Raw genomic sequence first — 18,007 nt, 5'->3', positions numbered from 1 at the left:
ACTTCTGCTAAAGGATAATATGACTGCATTTCATTCTCCCTCAGACAACATTAATTGTCAGACACATTATAATTGTACAAACTACCAATAAAAATTATGACAACCTCTGATTAAGTTTTATAGACTTCGTTTAGTGATTTTAAAATTGGGTGAAAAGCAAATTTAGAATCAATGAGGCAGAGGAAGTTCTCCCTGCCTTAAACACAGCATGATGGCCAAAGCCATTGGCTAGGGCATGGTGTCAAGGTAATACCTGCAGGTCTGCTGAGGGGTTGGGGGCAGATTCCAAATCCCTGACACAGCAGGATATGGGCATTTTTTTGGTGTAAGTCCTCCCACTGCTATCAGAACTGCCTTAGCTCCATATTTGTGTGACTCTCCACAGTAAGTCCACACAGTGTTTCCCATATTCCATGTCACAAGAAGCTCTCATATATTTCCACTTAATTTTTGTTTGTTTTTCCCACTTCACTGAAACATCATGGTTTATAAAGTTGTTTGTGAAGATTTGTTACCGGGGTTCAATATGCCAACTCCAATCCCACCACCACTGTCAACATTTTATTTTATTTTTTAATTTTAATTTTTGTATTTTGAAGTAAAACATTTTATTTGGAGGTTTTGAAGGGGAAGAGGGAGAGAAAGTGGGAGAGAGTGGAGAGTAACACACTCAAGAGAGAACTCGGAATTTTCCAGGAGCAGCGAGAGCCCCTATGTACATCCCAACATTAGACATGAAAGCATGAAAGTACACATCTCAAAAGGGGAGATGTGGCCGGGCAACACGTGTTCTCAGCCATGTGAGCTCAGGCAGCATCTGCCCCCACTGTCACCTTCCCTCTACCATTGTCTCCATTTTCCCAAGCCCTTCTCAAGCTTGCCCCCATAGCAGACCCCCAATAATTTATTTTATATTGCTTATTACCACTGAATGGATAATGGAACAATCAAAAAATAATTTTAGTCAAAGAAAATTGTTTAAAATTCTTGTATCTCACCATGGGAACATTAAGTCCTTGTCTAAGGGTTTATTAAGCTGTTGTTGCAAGATAAACCTTCTGTGTTAATGTTTTTGTTAGTCGAGATCAGTTGGCTTCTGTGTTACAATCCCAACCAATCTGGTGTGCTACTACTGGGATGTTAGTATTGTAGGATTTGCTGATTTGGTTCCAAAAAATCCAGAATATAATCTGGTAGCATGGCCGAGAAGTCTAAGGCGCTGGATTAAGGCTCCAGTCTCTTTGGGGGCGTGGGTTTGAATCCCACTGCTGCCGAAAGGATTCTTTGTAGAGCTCATGCCCAATTCAATCAGCCTAATCGGTGACTGAATAAATAGTAGTACTCCTACATAAAAAAATCCAGAATATATAATTTGACATATAGTTCAGCAGAGGTATGGCAGCAGCTGTTGGGGTGTAAATGTGGCTGCCAGAGCTTTGGGAGGGTGGAGACTTGGCTAGTTCCCCTTCTAAAATTGCCCCTGAGGTTTCAGCCAGGACTGGGTATCTGACTAGTTGATCAATTTTAATATATCTTTATGAGTCTCTGGAACAAGACTGGCAGATGATCTTGCATTGCAATGGTAGTGGGAAGTGGGTGTGGCTGCCAGGGCTTCCAAAAGTACAGAAGGGTGGTGGGCTGTCTCTCACCCTGACTCTAAGTAGGTCCAGAGTTTTCACCCCTCCCCCCCAAAAAAACCTGGCATGCCTGAAATTTTCAGCAGGTTACCATCAGCTGTGAGATGACGGAGTCTGGTCAGGAGTATAGTAGTGGCTTTGGTACATCTACGCAATGGAATACTATGCAGCTGTTAGAAAAAAATGCTACAGTTTTTAATTTTGCCTGCTTTTCGCCAACCCAGGCATCCTTCCTTAGAACGGCCTGGATTTGAGTGCAGATTCTCCCTGTAAGCTGTGGCACTTCCAGTCAGACACTACATTGCCCCAGCCCCAGCTTTTCAATCTGAAATTTAGAAATGAAGATGCAAAGGTAGGCACCAGGTGTGGGGGGCACCATGGTGATCACTGAATGAAGGGATGTTGTCCAGTGCTCAACCAAAACATAGAGGGATCTTCTGTTTGCTTCCACTACCATACCACAGCTGTGCCCCAGGCCCCTAATCCTGCCTCCACCTTCAGCAAGTGTAGCCCTTTCTTCCTCTGAAACACTGTCGTGTGCCTGGTATGCTTCTATCCATCTCCCTAACTGAGGTCCTGCTTCAACCGTCATCTTTCCCCCAGAGCTTTCCATGTCTTCTGATGGGCCTCTTGATGAGGCTCTTTTCACCCCACACCTCCCACCTTCTTAGCTCCTCTCTCAACTCTCCAGAAAAGCTTTTGTTTGTTCCCTATTTTTCTCTGACCTTTCTCTACTATCTCTTCATCCTCTATACCCCCCAGAACCATGCATTCTGGGGCAAGCTGGTTCATTAGAAAAAGAAATATCCTTAGAATTAATCATTAAAAATTGACTTTTGTTGATTTATCTTCTGATAATTACATTTTGCCATTTCTTTAAATTCTGCTGAAGCAAGAAATGTGTTATAAGCTTGTCAAGGGAACAGGTTGGAGAATGGCAGGTTCTCTGGGGACACTGGTGGTAGGGTTGGTGTTGCAACACAGTAGGCCTGAAACAATTATATTATGAGCAACTTTGTAAATAATGGTGTCTTAATAAGAAGGAAAGGAAGAAAGAAAGAAAGAAAGAAAGAAAGAAAGAAAGAAAGAAAGAAAGAGAGAAATAGAGAGAAAGAGAGAGAGAAAGAAAGGAAAGAAGAAAAGAAAAAGAGATAAAGAAAGAACAAGAAAGAAAAAGAGAAAGAGAGAGAAAGAAAGAAAGAAAGAAAGAGAAAGAGAGAAAGAAAGAAAGAAAGAAAGAAGAAGGAAGGAAGGAAGGAAGGAAGGAAAGAAAGAAAGGAAAGAAGGAAAGAAAAAGAAAGAACAAGAAAGAAAAAGAAAGAAAGAGAAAGAAAGAAAGAAAGAAAGAAAGAAAGAAAGAAAGAAAGAAAGGAAGGAAGGGAGGACATAGGGAGGGAGGGAGGAAAGGAAGGAGAGAAGGAGGGAATGAGGGAGGGAGGGAGGGAAGAAGGAAGGGAGGGAAGAAGGAAGGAAAGAGGGAGGAAAGGAAGGAAGGAAGGAAGGATGGGAGGAGGGAAGGAAGGAAGGATGGAAGTAGAGAAGGAATGAAGGAAAGAAAGGAAACCTATTTGGTTTGGGATTTTCAAACACATGTCAATTTATGTGCTTTTGACCATCATCATGCTTCTGGAAACCTCATTTATACATAGTTTCCTGATACATAAAATGAGGCTAATTGCACATTAGTGTAACCTTTCACTATCCCAGAGCAAGGTCAGTGAAAGTAGGAAACTTCCAGACTTTCTCTCAGGTACTCCAAATGCTCAAAACACAGACTCTTACCTGCCTTCGTGGTAACTTTCTTTTTTAAAATTTTTATTTTATTTTTATAAATTTCAGGATTCTATTGGTAATTTTCAATCATGCTGATAAGATGTCATTTATATATACATGCACACATACATATATCTCTCCCTATATATGTGTATACACACACCACATCTTCTTTATGATCCACTGATCTGTTGGATACCAAGGTTGATGTCATATCTTAGCTACTGTACTGATTACTGCAATGAATAATGTGTGCATATGTCCTTCTGAATGAATGTTTTTCTCTTGGGGGTAGAAAATGGAATTGCTGGGTCATATGTTTTTAACTCATTTTTAAGCTTACTGAGAACCTTCAATACTGTTTTGCGTGGGGGTTGAACTAGACAACATTCCCGCCAGCAGTGGATGTGATTTTCACCACATTCTCACAAACACAGATTGTAATGAATCACAGTGAGATATGCAGTTACAAATTTGATCATAATTGGTTTTCAGTCATACAATGTACGCTCACTAGTGTACATTTCCCACCACCAATATTCCCAATTTACTTCCTGTGCCCCCCATATCTGCCATTATGATTATTTTTGATATAATGTGTTATTATCACTGGTATGAGATAGTATCTCAATAAACTACTATGCAGCTGTAAGGAATGTAAAAATCATGCAATTTGTTGCAACATGGATGGAACTGGAAGCTATCATATTAAATGATGTAAGCCAGAAGAAAGACAAACGCAGAATGATATCACTTATATGTTGTATTTAGAATAACTGAATGAGAAAATTCAATTGTATAAATGGGGGATTCCTAATCATCCTTGGTCCCAGAGAATAGGGAGGAGAAGGAAAGAAAAGAACAGAAATAGACTGAAGGGGAAGGGAGAAGAGATAGATGAGAAGCAACAAATGAAGGGGCCAAGGGGATTCAGGTACATCATTGTGAAGGAATGGTAGAGCTAAATATACAAAAAACAGAGTCAACAACACTGAAATCAAGAGACACAAATTTTAATTATCAAACTTAAAAATTGCCTGGCAAAGTGGCAGGCTGGGGTTTGGGTGGGGGGGGGTGGGAGGGAGGGAACCTAGGAACACTGCAGGAAGGAAGTTGACATTGGTGGGATCAGGGGTGGAACACTGTATGTCAAAAACCCAACTTAACAATATAAATAACAAATAAAATTTAGAGGGAAAAATGATGTCATTGTTCAGAATCTTCTCCATAGATTACTAATTACTCATCTCCTCCCAAGGTATTTTTCCCACTAAGATGTCTAAGATCAGTTAATTTTTTTTTTTGCTTTTATTATTTCTTTCTTTTTGAACCACATCTGTTGGTGATCAAAACTTACTCTTGGGTCTGTGCTCAGGGATTACTGGCAGGCTCAGGGGACCTATTGGGGTGCTGGAGATCTAACCCTTGTCAACTGTGTGCAAGGCAAACAAATATCCTACCAGCTGAATTATCTTTCTGGCCCCTAAGGTTAGTTTAATACTAAAAAAATGATCAGTATAATTTACTCTCCTACAAGTTAAAGAAGAAAACACTTACATGACTACCTCCCTAGACACTTTAAATAATAATTTAATACCACATTATTTAACATAAAAATTAATGAGTATAAAAGACTAAATTACAATTAAAAACGAACCTTTATCAGAATAGGAATAGAAACAAAGCTGTGAATATTTTTGTTTTTTTCAGTGTTAGCAATTAAACTTAAGTTTCATGCATGCAAGATGTGTCTTTGCACCTGAACCACTGTGTTTTTATTCCCCTAACGCTGGACCTAAAACTTGGGGGGAAAAGCAAATTTCTGCTCTGTACTTCAAACACAGAGTTGAACCTCAAGTTTTTCTCTATAAAAACTTGTTTACTTTTGGTTTGGGAGCCACACTCAGCTTACTCCTGGCTCTGTAATCAGGGATCACTATGGCAATACTCAGGAGACTAAATGGGGTATCAGGGATCAAACCCAGGTCAACAGCTTGAAAGGCAAATGTAAAACTGTCTCCAGCCTTCAAATGTCCATTCTCTTTGGCCAGAATTTTCCTGGACCTCTTTTTTTGGTGTGTGTGTGGGGGATGGATTTCCTGGTGGTCCTTAAGGCTTACTCCTGGCTCTGCACTCAGGGATCATGTCTTTTGTTGCTAGGGGAACCATATGGGAAGTTGGAGATTCAATTCAGGTCAGTCACGTGCAAGGCAAATGCCCTGCCTGCTATACTATCACCCTGACCTTCTCATCGGCTCCCTAATGTGACTTTTCAATGAATTTTTTAAGATCTTGCTACTGGATGTGTTATATCAGCACTCTGCGGGTGGGTGGTGATCAGCTTGTAAGATAAAAAAGCAACACTTGAGAGATAAGGAGAGAAACAAGAGCTGCTTACTTTGCTTGGTGACTGTAGTCTGCGATGGGAAACACAGGGTGAAAAACACAAAGATCTGATTTAAAAAATCTATATTCCTTGGACACAGCACCAGTCCCGGGCAGCACCACAGCCCCAGAGAGCTCTCTGGGCCCAATACCAAGCCAATTCCTCCGGGGGCACTCCAGATGGAGAAGGCACAGTCTCCCTGCCTACTCCAGATGGAACCCCGGTGACCAAGAGCTTCCACAAACAAGGCACAGGAATGCGGGTACCAGGACTAAACCTCCAGGCAGCAGAGACGCTATGGCAGACACTTCCTGGCTCTCCACCCACTCCATGGCCTAATCATCATGCCCACAAGCTTCTGCCATGCTCCATCTTGGTGGCGCACCAATAGCCCTGGTCCAGAGACTCCCAATTGAATACCAAAATAGATTAGTACCCTACATAGATGTCTGTGGAATCCAACCATCTACAACCTAGGATCCCAAAACTCTCATGATATTCAAAATGAGCCATGAAAAATAAATTATCTAGAGTCTTTCCTGGCAGGCATCTTGCCTGCAGACACCATTGGGCTACACCAGCACATGACAGGGATGAATGGAGACATTACTGGCACCCACTTGAGCAAATCCATGAGCAACGGGATGACAATACTACAGTGCTACCATGCTTTCCTGGCAGGCAGGCTTGAATGGTGGTGGAAAAATTCGGGGAAAATATAATGCCCAAAAGTAGAGAGAGAGAGAGTATTGGAGAAATTTTCTGCCATAGAGGCACGGTGAGGACTGGAATGGGGGAAGGGGGGATACGAGGGACATCAATTGTGAAATGTGCACTGGTGGAATATAGTATGGCTGAATAGTATGGTATTCATAGTATTATCATAGTATTTGCTCGAGTGGGCCCAGTAACGTCTCCATTGGAGACTTTGTTGTTACTGTGTCTGGCATATCGAATACTCTCGGTAGCTTTAGCATTCATAGTGTGGCTGAATCTCAAACATGAAAGCTTTGTAACTGTATCTCATAGTTATTCAATAAAATGATAATTAATAAAAACAAAAAAACCCCTATATGCCTCAACTGAAAATACAGCTTCGTAAACAATATATTCTTTATTTCCTGTGAAATTGGTTGAGGCCTGAATCCATGCTGTGGACCCCACTCTGCCAGGGGGTTGATACTGCAGCTTGGGCATGTGTCTCAGGGCACCTACTGTGCAGTGATAACTCAGAAGAGAGGTGTTGCAGACTGGGTCTGTGCATGAGTCCTCCAGCCCCACCTCCTGAGGCTCAGCTATTTAATTTCTCCTTCTGTACTGGGAGTAACTCAATGTATGCCTGGTGGAACTTCCATCCCTAAGACTGGAAGTTAAGGATGCAGAAGCCTCTAACAGACACTCAGGTCAGCAGGGGAATGTCTGGTAGGTGGTCAGTGGCAGTGGTGCTGTCTCTGTGGGTCATGGTTCCTGGCTGCTAGTAAGGTCAGAGCAGAAACCCTAGTCACAGTAGTTGCACTAACAGATGTTAAAAGCGGAGTGATCCTTCTTTATCTCTAGAGGGAAGGGAAGGTCCAGCAGAAGCTTTTTAGCTCCCTTCTCTAGTCTGTATGCAGAAGGGAAGAGAATGAAAGAGGAGAAGGGGATGGAGGGATAGCTAAAGGCTGCCATCGGTCCATCTACTCATCTCACTTTCCAGAAAGGGGGCACATGTATATGTATAAGACGCTCACAATCCATGCCATCATTTTCTCTCTTGTCCTGCCTTAGATCTCCACGGAGACATGAGGATCTCTGAGAGGCTGAGATGATGTAGAGCTTGTAATCAAGTCCAGGGGCCAGAATACATGTCTTGATCCAGAGATACAGCAATGAATCTCAGAAGACATCAACTCACCAAAGATCTGTCTGTACCCCATGCCCAGTCAATTCCTTCAGGACACCTCAGATGGAGCAGGTGTGCCCTCTCCATCCACCCAGATGAAACCCCAGTGGTCACAAGCTTCCAGAAGAAACCAGGTATGTGGGTTCAAGGACCAAGGATCCAGGTCACATGGAGGCAGCAGCAATGGGCCATCCCTTCCTGTCTCCCTGCCAGCTTGGAGTCCTGGAAAAAGCTGCCGTGTGACTTCTCATGATATTCATAATAAGCAATAGAAAATAAATTATCTAGCATCTGCCCCTGGCTGGCAGGATTGAAAGGTGGTGGGAAAATCTGAAGTAATGGTGGTGAGAAGATTTTGAAATATTGAATGTAATCAATTAAAGTGAGCAGCCTTATGAAAATAATTTTTTTAAAAAGAATACATATACTGGGACATCCTCCTTCTCTTTTCACTCAAAATAACTCCTGTCCTCATGGTCTCCCAGTCCTTTGCTGCTGTCCTCGCCCTTTTACCCTACACGTGCTTCTCTTTGCAGGTCCAAAGCATTGCCATTTCTCACCAGATCTAGCAGTCACTAAGTGGGCCTACAATCTGACATCTTTATCCTGTGCCTGTCTTGTCATCTTGGTTTTAGAAGACTCAATTTGCAAAATTTAATAAGAACTGCATTTAATTTTAGACCAAATAATGTACTGTTCTCTTCCTTTCATTTTGTATTGAATCACTGTGAAATAGAGTTTAAAATTTTTTTTATTTTTGAGTTTCAGTCATACAATGATCTAACACCCATCCCTCCACCACCAGTGCACACTCTCCATCACCAATGTCCCCAGTATACACAACCCCCCTTTCTAACACTCCCCCTGCCTCTGTGGCAGACAATTTTCCCCAAACTCTCTCTCTCTCTGATTTTGGGCATTATGGTTTTCAATATAGATACTGAGAGGCTATCCTGAAAGATTCCTCCAACCATCATTGAATTCGTGATCCTCTCTCTATTCCACTGCCTTCTTCCCCAGTTCATGAGACAAGATTCAAACTAAGGAGCGATATTCCTGGTTCTTGTGTCTACTGTCCTTGGGTGTCAGTCTCATATTATGCTATTTTATATTCCACAAATGAGTGGAATCCTTCTATGTCTGTCCCTCTCTTTCTGACTCATTTCACTCAGCATGATACTCTCCCTGATCATCCTCTTAGAAGAAAATTTCATGGCTTCATCTTTCCTAACAGCTGCATAGTATTCCAGTGCATAGATGTACCAAAGTTTCTTTAACCATTCATATGTTCTTGGGCACTTGGGTTGTTTCCAGATTCTGGCTATTGTGAACAGTGCTGCAATGAATATACAGGTGCAGATGTCATTTCTATTGGTAAATGCACTGTTGTCATTATTCTATGTTCTTGTTCCCTCCCAAGAATAGATAATCTGCACAGTTTTTACATATTTACTTCATCACAATTTTGTACTCTCCACTTTATCTTGCTAAAGGATAAAAATCCCTCCATCTGGCTTTAAATAATTCAGAACAATCATGCTCTACAAATGCCATGTTTTAATGGCATCCTATAGCAGTGCGCTGAAATTCATCTGCAAATATAAAACATCTATACAAATGCATTTAGATTATATGCAAATCATATATTTATTCACATATATGAATATATTAAATATAATTCTCTACAGCTAGATATTAAAGTTTAGCTTGTTTACTACTAAACATCATCTATGATAAATATCCTCTGTGCACATAATTTTTCCTTTTTAAGGATAAATTCTTTTAATCTCTAGAATATCTGGTCTTTGAAAATCTGTATGTATGTACCCTCTGCATAGGTTGATAAATTTTGCTTTCTAGAAGGTTATAAGTCTTTACCCTATACACAGGAACACCATTTTCACTAGCTCTGGCTATTAATGTTAGCTAATTGACTTACTAGTTGGGCATTACCTGCTCCACTCACATACTCAGTGGCCACACTGGATTCTAATGTTTCTGCTCTCTGTGAACAGCAGGAAAAGGTATAACTGGAATATTACTTCCTGGAGACTCTTCTCATTCTGACATAAAAGTTGATCTTCCAAACTCAAATGAAAGAGGTATAAAGATCTTATATATTCTCATCCCATTAGCACCTTCTTACAAATGACCCAACTATTTCATTGGAGAGCCAAAAAGAGAGACACAAAGTCAAATTCAGGTACCATGATGCTTATCCCTCAGTGTTGGATATTAACCTTAAGTGTTTCAGTAAATTGCTACTTTTCCTCCTCCAAGAGATTCTTGCTCTTGAGAGCATCCCTAATCCCAACTTTATCTTTAATCTTTCCTTTGTGTTTTACCTCTTATTGTCACAATTCCTCAAGTCAGTCTTGCTTAGAAAACTTAGGTGACTCTGGACTTTGTATTTGAAGTGAACTATTTGCTTTTCTATTCCCCTCCATAGCCTTTTTAATATCTTAATGTAGAACAATGTTCTCTGCTTAAACACAGAAAGACTGTTAATGCTATGCTCCTAATATTTGGGAGTTGACTGACTCTGAAATGTATCTACTCCAGGGCATCCATCATAATTACCTGACTCAGGTTTTGTTTGCTGAAGTTCCTAGCACTCCAAAATGGAGGTCCTACTGTGGGACTGGGATCCACCCTGGGTGAGCTGCGAAGCTACCCTAGCATCAAAATGGGAAAGTTTAGAAATCAAGTCTCCTGAAAGAAGAACTGAGTCCAGGGTTGGTCATCTCTATACCTTGACACAGTACTCGACATAGAGTAATTGCTTGGTAAATATTCATTGCGTGAAGAACCAAATCAGTGAATATGAAATCCAGGAGCATTTAAAGCTGAATGCAGAGCTCGGGGAAGGAAGGAAATTGCTCAATCAGTCAGCCATGATGACTATTGTTTCTCCAAATGCAGCTGGGCAAACAGATGTGTCTCCTTAATGCAAATGGCAATGTGGCACACTTTGTCTCACTCTCTCTCTTTTTAAAAAATTCTCACATTTTGGAAACTTGAAACCACTAAATATTTCCATTCTAATGAGATTTCTGAATTGAGAGAAGGAAAATGTAAATAATTGGGGTTTGTGTCATGCTAGGGTGTGAATTCACAAATTGTGCATTCACCAACCCCAAGCTGTAGCCAAAGGTTGGCTGTTATCTTTCCTCATACCTAAGTAGTACATTGACTGTGCATTCACCCTGACTTCTTTAACTGCTCATCTTTTTGACTTTCAGATGTCTTTGTCCCTTTGACCATTTTCTTTTGGAAGCATTTCACATTCTGCATACACTGAAAGCTTACAATTGGTCATGAGCACATTTGTATCTTTCTATATCTGCTAACATACCAGGTTTAGGGCTCCAAGATCCACCCCAACACCAGTTATATAAATCACCCTCCATTCGAACACAGTTGCAGTGGCAAAGTTTGCCCTTGGTCTATCCTCTTATGCTAGATCTCAGGATGACATGATGTGGAGAGAGGTAATACCCTGTGTGGACATATCTGAAGGCCAGCCACCACTCTGAGAGGCCATTGCAAGCTCTGACTTGAAAATCATCTTAGCTTTCCTAGCTATGCAATGGAGACCCTAGATCCATTTATCAAGGTCTCCATGATCTCCTGGGGCTCTAATGGGGACAGGGTAATCAATGCCTCTTGAGACTAAGTTTTAGGGCTGCATGGGAAATAGGTGATGATTGCAGCATTTCAAGTGCGATTTTTTTCTCTCTCATTTCAGAGATGAGGACAATACATTTCTTTCCTTTAAATAAGAATGAGAAGAAAACATATGTAATGAAGGAAAATATGCAGAATGACCCAGAACTAAAGTACTTAGCTCATTCATTATACCTTGTACCCTCCTTGTCACTATGGAGATAAAGCAAAGTATGGAAGTTGGGTTGTAGAGACACCAGGCCTAGAGTTTTAAGATCTGGGATTTGCCCCATTAACCTGGGTGCCCTCTGGAAAATTACTTTAACTATCTGGGCCACAGCTTCTGCCTAGTAGCTAGGTAGGTTTTGTAGATCTCCTTTAACTCCAATATGAATTCAGAGACCACCATTAAAGCAACAGTTTAGCTTCTGAAAACATGTGGTCTCTTTCTTTCTCCTTTCTATTAGTCTCCTTCCCTACAGTTCTTCCCTCTCATTGTCTCTCCTTCACCCTCTCCCTCTCCCTTTTCCTTTACCTTCTCTTTTTCCTTTTCTAAATTAGGGGTCAATCTCAATCCCAGTCTCAGGGCTGCAGACCACTTATAGTAGTGTCCTAGGGAGGTAGGACATTCAATGACAGAGATAAAACTCTGGGCTTCACATAGGGAAAACATCTGTTAATTGTGCTCTACCACTCAAACTGTTTTCCTCACCCTCTTCTTTTTTGTTTTAGGGAAAAGGGGAGAGTTGAAGTAAAAGTCTTTGTTTATCAGTAAACATAATTAGTAATGACAATATACAAAAAAATCTAAACTGGGCTAGGGTGTTTGCCTTGCATGTGGCCAACCCAGGTTCAATTCCCAGTATCCCATATGATCCCTTGAGAACTTCCAGGTGTAATTCCTGAGTGCAGGGCCAGGAGTAACCCCTGTGCATCAGTGGGTGTGACTTTTTTCTAAAAAAGAAAAAAATCAAAATAATACTAAATTGCCATGTCTCTCTGTATAGTAAGCTCATTTCATGATGGGAAGGAGTTGCTTTCGATGGTATAAATGTAATAGAATATGTAGTCAGATAAAGAAAAGATGGGAGGTTTCACGAAAAGTGGATGGGGGACTGGAGCAATGGCACAGCGGGTAGGGCATTTGCCTAGCACATGGCCAACCCGGACTCGATTCCCAGCATCTCATATGGTCCCCTGAGAACCTCCAGAGGTAATTCCTGAGTGCAGAGCCAGGAGTAATCCCTGTGCATTGCCAGATGTGAACCAAAAAGCCAAGAAAGAAAGAAAGAAAGAAAGAAAGAAAGAAAGAAAGAAAGAAAGAAAGAAAGAAAGAAAAGTGGATGGAGCCACATGGAATAGTAAAAAAGGTGGGGGGGTGGGCAACAACAATTAGAGCAACAACAGTAATGACAATTGCAACAAAAGTAGCTAAATATACTTTTCAGTCATTCCAAAGCTCAGGAATTTGCTATATGCATGATGCTTCACATGTATGAGACTCTTGGGAATTTGCAGGGACAGATCTGTGACGTTACGAAGCCACATGCATCAATGAGGATGGCCTGGTCCCTTCCCAGAGTGGTGTCTGTGCAGATGTCTCAGCCAGGGCTCAACAAACATGCATGATCAGTCACATCTGAACTCAGTTTTGGTGAAACTGGGTGAGTCAGTGGTTCAGAGGGTTAAAACCAGTTCCATTTGGATCCCAAATGACAGGGAACTCCCACTGACATCAGAATTTCACAAATGACTATGTGGATCCCAGTGGAATGTGGAAGTATGTACATAGGTCTCCACACACAAGGAAAGTGAAAAATGCCACATCAGGTGCAGTGTGCTTGTGGAGAGTCGTAGAAGAAAAGAGCTTCTTAAAGAATATATTTGTATCTTAAAGAGCACACATTTAACAGTCCATCCAGACTGCACAGAAAGGGAATATTGGCAATCTAGAGGTGGTCAAACATGCACAGGTTAGAGGGTAAAGAAAAGAGGTGCCAGACTCAGGTCATAGGACTTCCAAGGGTCAAATTCTCAGCAAGCTGTAAAGCTGGAGTAAAAACAGCAGTGAGGAAAGAGAGGGATGGACATAGAAAGACTGCACTCATCTGGGGAATATAAAGTAACAGAATGGGAGACGAACACCCAAGAATAGTTGAGATAAGTACCAGGAGGTCTGCTCCATGGCTTGGAAACTGGCAGCACATGCTGGGGGAAAAGGCAGCTCAGTTAGAGAAGGGAACACCAAGTAAAGGATGTTTGGAGGATTCGCTCAGGATGCGAGATGTGCGCTGAAAGTAGACTATAGACTGAACACGATGGCCACTCAATACCTCTATTGCAAACCACAACACCCTACAGGAAAGAGAGAGCAAAAAGAATGCTTTGCCACAGAGGTGGGCGGGGTGGGGGGAGATGGGGGGGTGGGAGGCTACTGGGTTCATTGATGGTGGAGAATGGGCACTGGTGGAGGGATGGGTACTTGATCATTGTATAACTGAAACCCAAGCACGAAAGTTTGTAAGTCTACAACTGTACCTCATGATGTTTCACGAATAATAATAAAAAAAGCAGTGAGTAAAAACTTAATTTTATGTGAATTTATTAGACTGTAAGTTATGCTAAGAACAAAAGTAATAAATGGTCAAAATTCACCATCATCCATGTCTGGGGTTTTTCTGCCAAAGACCATATGGGATGGACTATGGGCAGCAGATGAGAAACACATGTCTGTCCCATCATGCACCAGAGTCAAACTGCATGATTTTATGGGCCATATGTGGCACTTGGATTGGATAATTCCCATCTATGAATGCAACTTATATTTTACTGCTCTCTGTGTTCTTGAGGTTACTTATGTCTTTAGTTCTCTTTATGGTAGGAATGTTTTATATATAGAATGTGTCTATCACTTCCCTCTACAGTGATGCTACTTTGATAGACAGAAATTGGCGGTGTCATGAAGGGATGGGTGTTACAACACTGCATGATTGAAACTCAGTCAAAAAAATTGTACTTGTGTATCTCATGATGATCCAATAAAAAAATTACAAAAATAAAAATAAAATAAAAAAGAAATAGATCATGGTGGGTTATCTACAGACAGAAATCAGTAAATGCAAAACAGAGTTTTGCCTTTATTCTGTAGAGTGGTACTTGTTAATATCGACTAGTGCATTGTTGGAGAAGGGTTCCAATAAAGTGTCAAGAGGGGCAAAAAATACAGGTCAGATAACTTCATTTATCTAAAACTATTATTGATTAATCACCTACTATGTGCATTAAAGATTACGACCATCCTGTTGTTCGTCGATTGCCTCGAGCAGGCCCCAATAACGTCTCCTTCATCCTAGCCCTGAGATTTTTTTAAAAGTGCCATATTAAAGGCTTTCCCAGGGTTAGGAGAATGAGACCCATCATTGTTACTGGTATTTGGCATATTGGGTACACCATGGGGAGTTTGCCAGACTCTGCCGTGTGGGCAGTTACATTCGGTAGCCTGCCATTTTGTCCAAAGTAAGAATGAGATAATAAGATGTCACCACACGCTTCTGAGAGCTGGGTTTTATAGTCTCTGGGTCTTGGCTGTTGATGGGATTACATGGCGCCAGAGGGCCAGTTGGTGGGTGTGACCCCTGCCTACTGGAAGGTGGAGGATCTGGGTGGAGGATGCTCAGCCCCGATTCAAGCAGGCTTGGAGATCTCAGCCCCGGGACCCGCATGCCTTTGTTCCTCTGCCAGTACTTTCATGCATGTGGAGAGTGGTCTCAGCAAGGTGGTGGCTGGTTCTGTGCATTAAAGATACTGTCCTAATTTCTTCATGTCTGGTTGAGTTAAAAGTTAATTGACTGAGCTAATTGGTACAGAGACCCATACAAAATATGGGGAGTTCCAACTACTGAGCATCTTTCAATAAGTGCATCCTGATGACTTTCCAGCTCATAGGCAGCTGTAGTTTCAGCTAATAGGTAATGAGGAGCTGCCAAGGAGGGGACTGGCCAGACCTGCTTCAATAAGTAGATCTGGATCCCTTAAAAGCAGCCCATTAAGTGTCTTCATGCTTATTGTCCTGCTGGGCTCCTAGAAAACAAGTTTGTTCTCCTAAAGAGGTTAAATATTTCCACTCTTGTTTATGTTATTAATTTTCTTAGTCAAGTGTGTGGTTACAGGAGCATTTAAAACAGAGGATGAAAATACCTTGCAAAACAATCCTGATCCTTGAAACTCAAATGAGGGATTTTATGAGTCCTATCAAAATAACCATGGACTTTGCCAGTGTCACAAAAAGAATAAAATAGCCTCAGTTCAACTTAAAGGAAATGAGGTGTGGGCTGGAAAATGAGAAAACTCCAGTTATGCTGCATGCTTATCATGAAGGGCAGTACCTTATAACCCACAGGATGGGTATACTAGCCTATTTCCCTATCATCCTGAATAGCAACTGGTAAATAGGAAATGTCCAATAAATTTGTACTGAGTGAATGGCTGTCTCTATTGCCATAATTCTGCCCACAACTTTGCCTAGAAAATTTGATAGCAAAGGTAGACAATATGCAAACAGGGAATTAAAGAAGGGAGGGGCGGGAATTTTCTATCATAAGTCATGAAATCCTTACAGACCTCTGGAAAATGGTACTATCTCCATTATACAGGTGAGAAAATTTAAGTTCCTCAGCCTGCCCAGCACCTCACAGGGAGGAAGGGCAGATGGAGTTCAAAGCCTGACCATAAATTCAAGATCTATGATAATTCCATGAGCTGGGAAATGTTGACTCTCTCTTTGGGTATACTAAATTTGAAAAGACAAAATTTCCCTGTCTCCTAGAAATTTGATGTTTCCTTTATTGAAGAACACAGAAAAATAAGAACTGAAAATTCAGAAGTTCAGTGGTAACCTAGCATCTCTTTTTCTATTTCCTTTCTTTTCTTCAATCACAGAAGAATTCTCTTTATCTCTCACTCTCTCTGTATTTAAAAGTTGGAGCGGGAGAAGTTGCTTTCCCATTTCCTCCTTGAATGTTAACTTTTGTTTCAACAGTAAATTTGGCACTAAATTTTACATCTAACAATTCTACATCATAAAAATTCAGAAGAGGGAAATTATTTGACTGGGCCTAATAAATGGGAGATGGACAAATATACTGTAATCTTTTCTGTGATCACTCACTTGATCACTTGATTTCCCATTAATCATCGATTTGCTCGAGTGGGCGCCAGTAATGTCTCCATATGTCCCTGTCACGTGCTAGTGTAGTCCAATGGCGTCTGTTCGTTCTAGGAACACAAAGATCCTCAAACCGATCGTTCATGATCTTGATGATGAAGTCTGACCATCTGGTAGGTGGGCAGCCACGCGGTCTTTTGACGTCCCGTGGAATCCAGTTGGTAACGACTCTAGTCCAGTGGTCCTCTCTAAATCTCATTATGTGTCCAGCCCATCTGATTTTTAATGCCGTGTCAAACAAAACAGTGTCCCTGATTCTTGATCGTCGACAGAGGTCAGAACTCCGGATTCTTTCTCTCATTTGAGTGAAACATCATACTCCAAGCATAGCTCTTTCAATTCCTCTTTGGGAGACCTGAATAGCGTTCTCATCCTGTCTGCATAGGGCCCAGGTCTCTGAGGCGTATGTTAATGCAGGAAAAACAGTGGAATCAAAGAGATGTGCCCGGAGCTGGAGGTTCTTCGTCCTCTTAGCTTTTTCTTCGACGTTCTTGAAGGCGTTCCAAGTCACTCTCTTTCTCCTGCACAACTCAGGTGCCAGGTCATTCATCATGTTGACTTCTCAACCTAGGTACACATAACTGTTGCATTCGGAGATGGTCGTTCCGTTGAGAGCAAATGGAGCATCAAGAACGAGGCTGTTTCTCATAAACATTGTCTTCTTAAGATTCAGCTGTAGTCCGACCTTTCCACACTCATGGTCGAAGTCAGCCAACATTTGTTCTGTTTGGCTAATGTTTGGTGTTATTAGAACAATGTCATCAGCAAAGCAGAGGTGGTGTAGTTGTCGACCATCTATCTTCACTCCCATTTCTTCCCATTCCAGTCATCGCATGATGTTATTGAGGGTTGCACTGAAGAGTTTCGGTGAAATGGTATCACCCTGCTGAACCCCTCTCTTGACATCAATGATTACTTCTTTGTAGAATGGTGAGATCCTGATAGTGAATCCGTAATACAGCTCACAGAGGATCCTGATGTATTGAGTTTGAACGCCCTGATTGTCTAGGGCTTCTATGACTGCTTCTGCCTCAACAGAATCAAAGGCCTTCCTTAAATCAATGAACGTCAGACAGAGTGGCATTTTGAACTCCTGAGAAACCTCAATGAGCTTGGTTATCGTGTGGATATGGTGGATGGTGCTGAATCCTTTGCGGAACCCGGCTTGCTTGCATGGTTGTCCTTCATCTAGTGTTCTGCAAATCCTATTCAGGATGACTCGAGTGAACAGCTTGTAGATGACAGAGAATAGGCAGATTGGGTGATAGTTGCCAGTGTTGTGGATGTCTCCCTTCTTGTACAGTCGTACAGTCCTGGTGTACTACTGTGGTCATCCTCAATAAAGACTATACCAAGAATCTCAGAGTTGGTTTCCATTGAAATCTTCATGCTAGCATGCAGATTTCCTTTTGTTTGCTTGTTTTCAGTGTCAAAGTTCC

At 41.5% G+C, this 18,007-nt stretch overlaps 1 protein-coding gene and 1 non-coding gene across 2 annotated transcripts in view; one reads left to right on the top strand and one right to left on the bottom strand.

Moving 5' to 3' along the window:
• KCNQ3 (potassium voltage-gated channel subfamily Q member 3) overlaps positions 1–18,007 on the bottom strand; it is a 347,409-nt gene that overhangs the window by 68,303 nt on the left and 261,099 nt on the right. The window lies entirely within an intron of this gene.
• TRNAL-AAG (transfer RNA leucine (anticodon AAG)) lies at positions 1,193–1,274 on the top strand. Its single transcript has one exon. It is a non-coding gene; the product is annotated as a tRNA-Leu (tRNA).

Source organism: Sorex fumeus, unplaced genomic scaffold, assembly GCF_029834395.1.
Source record: "Sorex fumeus unplaced genomic scaffold, SorFum_2.1 ptg000002l, whole genome shotgun sequence".
NCBI classification, from domain to species: domain Eukaryota; kingdom Metazoa; phylum Chordata; class Mammalia; order Eulipotyphla; family Soricidae; genus Sorex; species Sorex fumeus.
The sequence above is the reverse complement of the archived record's forward strand: the minus strand, read 5'-3'. Positions and strand labels throughout refer to the sequence as shown.